This window comes from Triticum dicoccoides, chromosome 6B, assembly GCF_002162155.2.
Source record: "Triticum dicoccoides isolate Atlit2015 ecotype Zavitan chromosome 6B, WEW_v2.0, whole genome shotgun sequence".
Lineage (NCBI taxonomy): Eukaryota > Viridiplantae > Streptophyta > Magnoliopsida > Poales > Poaceae > Triticum > Triticum dicoccoides.
Window position 1 is genome coordinate 120,956,212 of NC_041391.1, and position 7,983 is coordinate 120,964,194.

Genomic DNA, 7,983 nt, shown 5'->3' on the forward strand with positions numbered 1-7,983 from the left:
TATTGATATCCGTGGACGTGGTACAGTGGTGTTTAACTGCAAGAACAAGACACACCGCGCGCTGACGGGGGTGTACTTCATACCCCAACTGAGAAGCAGCATCGTGAGCATCGGGTAGCTTGACGAGGTGGGCTGCCGGACGGTGATCGAGGACGGTGTGATGAGCATCTTCGACCAGGAGAAGCTGCTGCTCGCGCGCGTAAGGCGCACCAGGAGCCGCCTGTACACGCTGCAGCTCGACGTCACGGGGCTATTGTGCCTCCTCGCCAAGGCCAATGACACAGCGTGGCGCTGGCACGCGCGCTATGGGCATCTTCACTTCAGGGCGCTGCATGACCTCTCCAGCAAGGGCATGGTTGGCGGCGTGCCGTCGATTGCGCGGGTGGACCAACTCTGCGACGGGTGCACTCTTGCCAAGATGCACAGAACGCCGTTCCCACGCGCATCTTCATATCGCGTGGAGCGCGGCCTGGAGCTGGTACACGGTGACTTGTGCGGGCCGGTGACACCGGCGACACCGAGCGGCAACCGATACTTCCTCCTCATCGTCGACGACTACAGCCGCTATATGTGGGTGGAGATGCTGCGGACAAAGGACGAGGCCTTCAAGTTCTTCCGCAAGGTCAAGGCACTCGCCGAGAGCGAGCGCGGCGTGAAGCTTCTGGCGTTCAGGACAGACCGGGGCGGCGAGTTCAACTCCATCGCGTTCAAAACGTACTGCGACGAGAATGGCGTCAAGAGGTACACGACGGCGCCGTACTCCCCGCAGCAGAACGGCGTCGTGGAACGCCGAAACCAGACGGTGGTCGAGACCGCTCGGAGCATGCTCAAGGCCATGAAAGTGCCCGGTGAGTTCTGGGGAGAAGCTGTGAAAACAGCGGTGCATATCCTGAACAGGGCGCCCGCGTGCTCTGGATGGTGTCACCCCCTATGAGGCATGGCATGGTTGACGCCCAAATGTCGCCTACCTGCGCACCTTTGGGTGCACCGCCTACGTGAAGAAAGTTGGACCAGGCGTCACCAAGCTGTCAGACCGCGCCACGCCCATGGTGTTCATGGGGTACGAGGACGGCAGCAAGGCTTACCGCGTCTACGACCCGGCGGCCCGCAAGCTGCACGTCACCCGCGACGTGGTCTTTGATGAAGACCGTCCGTGGAACTGGGAGGCGGCGCCTGACGCGGCTGTGCCCATGGGCGCACCTGCCACCTTCACCTCGATGTTAACAATCGTATATTGCTGTGTTAGTTAGAGCTAACAAATTCAGTACTTATCCGTGTATAGACTTATCAGTACTTATCCGTGTATAGACTTATCCTCTTGTTAGGATCCTGTATTCTGTTGTATCTACAGATGCGATCACGCATTGTCTATTATAAATACACGGCCAACCCTACGGGGATAATCACGGCAAATCAATCTTTCTGACTTGGTATACAGAGCGAAAGATCCAATCTCACTTCCTCCACCATGACTGGCACCAACCCTGCTGCTTCCCTCTCCGGCACCGCCGGCACCCTCACCACCCTCAACGCCGGCACCCTGTCCGCCGGTTCCTCCACTTCCGCTCCGATCTCGGTCACCTCGCTCGGTAGCCTGATCACTCTGCGCCTTACGCGCGATAACTTCCTGCTATGGAAGACCCAAGCCGTCCCCGCCCTCGCTGCAAACGGCCTGTTCGGCTATGTTGCCGGCACCGCCGCAGCCCCGCCGCACACCATCAAGGAAGGAACCGGTGATGCGGCTGTTGATGTGGCCAATCCGGAGTTTCTTCGCTGGTACCAGCAGGACCAGCTCGTCATGATCGCCCTCCTCGGCTCCATGACCGAGGACATCCTCGGGCAGATGACCCAGCTGACGACCTCCGCCGCTGTTTGGACTGCACTGCACGACATGTTCGCCTCGCAGAATCGTGCCCGCATCATGCAGCTCAGGTATCAACTTTCCAACCTGAAGAAGAAGGACCTCTCTGCCTCTGACTACTACCGCAAGATGAAGGGGTTCGCTGATGCGATGGCGTCCATTGGCAAGCCCCTCACTGACGATGAAGTGCTCGGCTACATGCTCGCTGGGTTGGGCTCCGAGTTCGAGCCACTCATCGCGTCGATCACGGCGCGAGATGATCCAGTAAGTCTCAGCAGCTTCTATGCGTATCTCCTTAGTGCTGAACTTTGCCTGGAGCAGCAAAATTCGTCAGGTGAAATCCATCCCTCCGCCAACACCGCTGCTCGTGCCAATGATCGCGGCGGCAATGGTGCACGCGGTGGACATGGCGGTCAAGGCGGCGGACATGGCGGACAAGGCGGCGGACAGGGGCGCGGTCGCGGCGGGCGTGGCCGCGGCAACGGCCGCTCCAACCTGAAGTGTCAAGTGTGCAGCAAGTTTGGCCATGACGCCCTTCACTGCCGCAATCGTTTCAACCATGCATTCCAGCCCGACGAGCAGCGCGAGCGCTCCGGCAACTCCGTCAACACCAACACCGGCTCCGCGGGGTACACCGTGGACATGGACTGGTACGCTGACACAGGTGCGACCGACCACCTGACCAGCGACCTCGACCGTCTCGGCATCCACGAGCGCTACGGCGGCAAGGACAAGGTGCATGCTGCAAACGGGGCAGGTATGTCTATCTCCCATATCGGACATTCCACTTTTTCTGGCTCATCCAAACCAATTCACCTTCGCAACATACTGCATGTTCCACATGTTAACAAGCATCTCCTATCCGTGCACAAACTTGTTTCTGATAATGACGCTTTTGCTGAATTTCATCCTCATTATTTCTATCTTAAGGATCGAGCAACCAAGACAGTTCTTCTTCGCGGTAGAAGTCGCCATGGCCTTTACCCGGTGCCAAGCCTCAATAAATCATCCATCGTCGTCCGAAGTCCTCGAGTTCTCTCCGCTGTCAAGCTCTCCCCGGAACTATGGCATCGAAGATTAGGTCACCCTTCAAAAGAAGTCGTTGAGTCAGTCCTTAGATCAAATAAATTCGCTTGTGCACCCTCGCTTCAGTCTAGTATTTGTGATGCTTGTCAACGAGCTAAAGTTCATCAATTGCCTTTTCGAGATTCTACTCATATTACACATGAACCACTTGAACTTATTCATTCCGATGTATGGGGCCCTGCAATTCGTTCTGCGGGTGGTTTCAAATATTATGTGAGTTTCTTAGATGACTTTAGTCGTTTTACGTGGATTTATCTCCTTAAGCGAAAATCTGATGTTGAGCAAGCCTTCTACACCTTTCAAAAACATGTTGAGCGCATGTTGAATACTAAAGTTAAAACTGTTCAAACCGACTGGGGTGGCGAGTATCGTCGCCTCAACAAATATTTTCAAAGGGAAGGGATCACTCATCGGGTCTCTTGCCCTCACACGAGCCAACAAAATGGCATTGCCGAGCGCAAACATCGCCATATTGTTGAAACGGGTATCGCTTTGCTTGCTCATTCATCTCTTTCGGTTCGTTTTTGGGATGAGGCATTTCTTACAACATGTTATCTTATAAATCGCATGCCCACACGAGTTCTTCAGAACTCTGCTCCGATCACTTGCCTTCGCAATGAACAACCCGACTACACATTTCTTCGTGCGTTCGGGTGTGCCTGTTGGCCCAACCTTAGGCCATACAATAACCGGAAGCTTGAATTTCGTTCCATACAGTGCGTATTCTTGGGCTACAGTTCCATGCATAAAGGGTACAAGTGTTTGGATCGGTCCACAGGACGCATCTATATATCGCGGGATGTTGTTTTTGACGAGCTTGTATTTCCGTTTGATCAATCTTCGCAGTCATCCACCACGTCCCCGCTGTTATCCACGCCTCCCTCTCTGTTTTCCTTAACCGAGCCAGCTTTAGTGGATGACCGTATGCGGCGATATGACACGACCTTGCTTGCTAATCCCGAATCCAGCTTGTCTCCTGGTTCTGCAGGTTCCGCCCGTTCAACGTCGCCGGAGGAAACGTCCCCATGTACGCCACGTCACGCCCATGCAGATGCGCCCTCGCCCGCTCCAGCGGCTTCCCCGGGCGCGGGCAGCTCGGTCTCTCCAATGGGCCGGCTTGACTTTTCTCCTGCGCCGGATGGGGCCGACTCGTCCTCGCCTAACAGCACACCCGCCTCGGCCCATGGGCCGGCTGCATCACCGACGCCGCCTGCGTCGCCCCCTCCAGCAGCCGCCGCTCCTGCAGCCGCAGCGCCTGCGGACGCACGGCACCCGATGACGACCCGTCTTCGACACAACATCGTCAAGCCGCTCGTCCCGAGCGATGGCACGGTCCGCTACGATCCTCGCCGCCGCGCTTTCCACGCCGAGCCGCGTTCCTACCGCGATGCCCTCGCGAATGAGCACTGGCGCCCGGCCATGGAGTCTGAATTTGCTGCCCTGCAGCAGAACCGGACGTGGTCTCTCGTGCCTCGTCCTCCTGGCAAAAATATCATCGGGTGCAAATGGATTTTCAAGGTGAAGCACAAGGCTGATGGCTCTCTGGACAAGTTCAAAGCAAGACTAGTCGCTCGGGGTTTCACTCAGCAACATGGGCTTGACTACTCTGAAACTTTCTCCCCGGTTGTAAAACCAGCAACTGTGCGTTTGGTGCTGTCCCTCACTGTCTCCCGCGGCTGGCACTGCCGACAGATTGATATAAGCAACGCTTTTCTGCATGGTATTCTCACTGACGAAGCCTACATGCAACAACCACCCGGTTTTCAGGATTCAACCAGGCCGGACTATGTCTGCAAACTGCATAAAGCGTTGTATGGTTTGAAACAGTCGCCTCGCGCTTGGTACGCTCGTCTCAGTGAGCGCCTTCAACAACTCGGTTTTTCTCCCTCGGCTGCTGACACGTCCTTGTTCATCTTTGCTGATGGGGGTGTGACCGTTTATATGCTTGTATATGTGGACGATATTGTCATCGTGAGTTCATCCAGTTCTGCCATGACAAAGCTGCTTCAGAAGCTCTCTGCGACCTTCCCAGTCAAGGACCTTGGTCCTCTTCGTTACTTTCTCGGTATTGAAGTACTTCCCAATTCCGGGGGAATCATTCTTACCCAGAAAAAGTACGCCATGGACTTGCTGCAGCGTACAGATATGGCGAATTGCAAAGCAGTTTCAACACCGATGTGTACTCACGAGAAGCTCACTCGCGATGCTGGACATAAACTGAATGAGGATCAAGCGTTCAAGTATAGAAGTACAGTGGGAGCTCTTCAGTATCTGACTTTGACACGCCCAGACCTCTCATTTGCAGTAAACAAGGTCTGCCAGTTCTTATCTTGCCCCACTGATGTTCATTGGGAGGCTGTCAAGCGTATCCTCCGGTTTGTCAAAGGAACAGCGACCACCGGTTTGACTATTCGTCGATCATCATGCACTCTACTAAGTGTGTTTACTGATGCTGACTGGGCGGGCTGCAGTGATGACAGGCGATCGACAGGAGGGTTTGCTGTGTTTTTCGGCCCTAATCTTATATCTTGGACTGCACGTAAGCAACCCACAGTGTCACGATCATCGACAGAAGCGGAGTACAAGGCATTGGCGAATGGTACAGCTGAAGCAACATGGGTGCAATCATTACTGAAGGAGCTACGAGTTCCACAACCCCGAGCACCGGTCCTTTGGTGTGATAATCTTGGCGCGACGTACCTCACAGCCAATCCAGTATTCCATGCCCGCACCAAGCACATCGAGGTGGATTTCCATTTCGTCAGGGAGAAGGTCGCCATGGGAGCCTTGGAGGTCCGTTTTGTTTCATCAGCCGATCAGGTGGCGGACGCCTTCACCAAGCCACTCACAAAGTTGATGCTATCACGATTGCGCTCCAATCTCAACCTTTCCACATGATGAGATTGCGGGGGAATGTTAACAATCGTATATTGCTGTGTTAGTTAGAGCTAACAAATTCAGTACTTATCCGTGTATAGACTTATCAGTACTTATCCGTGTATAGACTTATCCTCTTGTTAGGATCCTGTATTCTGTTGTATCTACAGATGCGATCACGCATTGTCTATTATAAATACACGGCCAACCCTACGGGGATAATCACGGCAAATCAATCTTTCTGACTGTCGAGTACACCATCGATAGCACCGAGTCCAGCAGCGACAGCGACCGCGCCCCGGACGAGCCCCCGGTGACACCGTGTGCTCCGTCGGTGTCCAGCGAGCCACGCACGCCAGAGCCATCTCCTATGCCGTTCGTGACGCCTCCTACAGGAGAGACTCACGACACGGAAGGGGTGGCACGCCGGTTTCGCATGATGGAGGAAGTGATCGACCACGCCGAGCCGGTCGAGATCGAGTACAGTGGGTTGTGCCTACTCGCTGCTGAGGAGCCCGGCAACGTCGACGACGCACTCGACGAAGGGTGCTGGAGAAAATCCATGGAGGAGGAAATGCGCGCCATCCGCGACAACGAGACATGGGAGCTGTCGGAGCTCCCCGCCGGACACCGTGCCATTGGGCTGAAATGGGTGTTCAAGATAAAGAAGGATCCTCAAGGTAATGTGATCAAGCATAAAGCTCGTCTGGTTGCTAAGGGATATGCACAGAGAGAGGGCATCGATTTTGAGGAGGTGTTCACACCAGTGGCGCGGATGGAGACGGTGCGCATGCTGGTCGTGCTCGCCGCGCACCGCGGCTGGCACGTTCACCATATGGATGTGAAATCGGCCTTCCTCAACGGAGAACTAGCCGAGGAAGTGTACGTGCGGCAGCCGGAGGGCTTCATCGACACCAACAATGTTGTTCTGAAGCTGCGCAAGGCGCTGTACGGGCTGCGGCAGGCGCCGCGGGCCTGGAACATCAAGCTGGACAGTGCGCTCGCGGCTCTCGACTTCGACCGGAGCCCGCTTGAGCATGCTGTGTACAAGCGCGGCAGCGGCAACACCCTCCTGCTTGTGGGGGTGTACGTGGATGATCTGATCATCACGGGTGCCAACTCAGGTGAGATCGCAGAGTTCAAGGCGGAGATGCAGCGCACTTTTAGCATGAGTGATCTCGGCCCCCTGAGTTATTATCTCGGGATCGAGGTCGAGCAGAAGGGCGGCGCCGTCACACTTTGCCAGAGCAGCTATGCACGCAAGATCCTTGAGCAGACGGGAATGACAGGCTGCAAGCCGTGCTCAACGCCGATGGAAAACCGCCTGCGGCTGTCGAAGAGCGATGGGAGTCCAGTTGTGGACGCGACCTACTACAGGAGCATGGTGGGCAGCCTGCGCTATCTTGCAAACACTCGAGCAGACATTGCTTACGCGGTTGGGATTGACAGCCGCTACATGGAGGCACCGACAGTGCAGCATATGGCTGCGGTGAGGCATCTTCTGCGCTAGATCAGCGGTACAATTCACCATGGATGCAAGTACCAGCGAGGGGGAGGAGATGAACCAGACCTTGTGGGGTACAGCGACAGTGATCATGGGGGTGACCTTGACGACCGCAAGAGCACAAGCGGGTCAGTGTTCTACCCTGGAAGAAACCTGATTACCTGGGCATCGCAGAAACAGAAGATCATCGCCATGTCCTCCTGTGAGGCGGAGTACGTGGCGGCGGCTGCAGCAGCCATGCAAGCAGTGTGGTTGAGCAGGCTGATCGCTGATCTTCAAGGCACTGAAGCAAAGAGTGTCAAGCTGCTGGTGGACAACAAGTCGGCAATCGCTTTGAGCAAGAATCCGGTGCATCACGATCGCAGCAAGCATATTGACTTGAGGTATCATTTCATTCGCGACTGTGTTGAGACTGGCAAGATTGACATCGAGTATGTGGGCACTGAAGATCAGCTTGCAGACTGCTCACCAAGTCCCTGGGCAGAGTTCAGTTCACGGAGCTGAAGAAGAGGATCGCCATTGAGGAGGTGCAAACTGAACGACGCAAGTAAGGGGGTGATTCGTTAGATATTACTTGTGTCATACAAGCCCAGGTTTAGACTTAGCGTAGTTTCTGTTTTTTCCATTGTACGTGACAGCTTTGGACAGCGTCACA

General features: G+C 55.2%; 1 pseudogene; it reads left to right on the forward strand.

Annotated features, from left to right (window-relative positions):
• The first annotated feature begins 2,029 nt into the window (after positions 1–2,029).
• On the forward strand, positions 2,030–2,168 carry LOC119327069 (annotated as a pseudogene).
• The last annotated feature ends 5,815 nt before the right edge of the window (positions 2,169–7,983 follow it).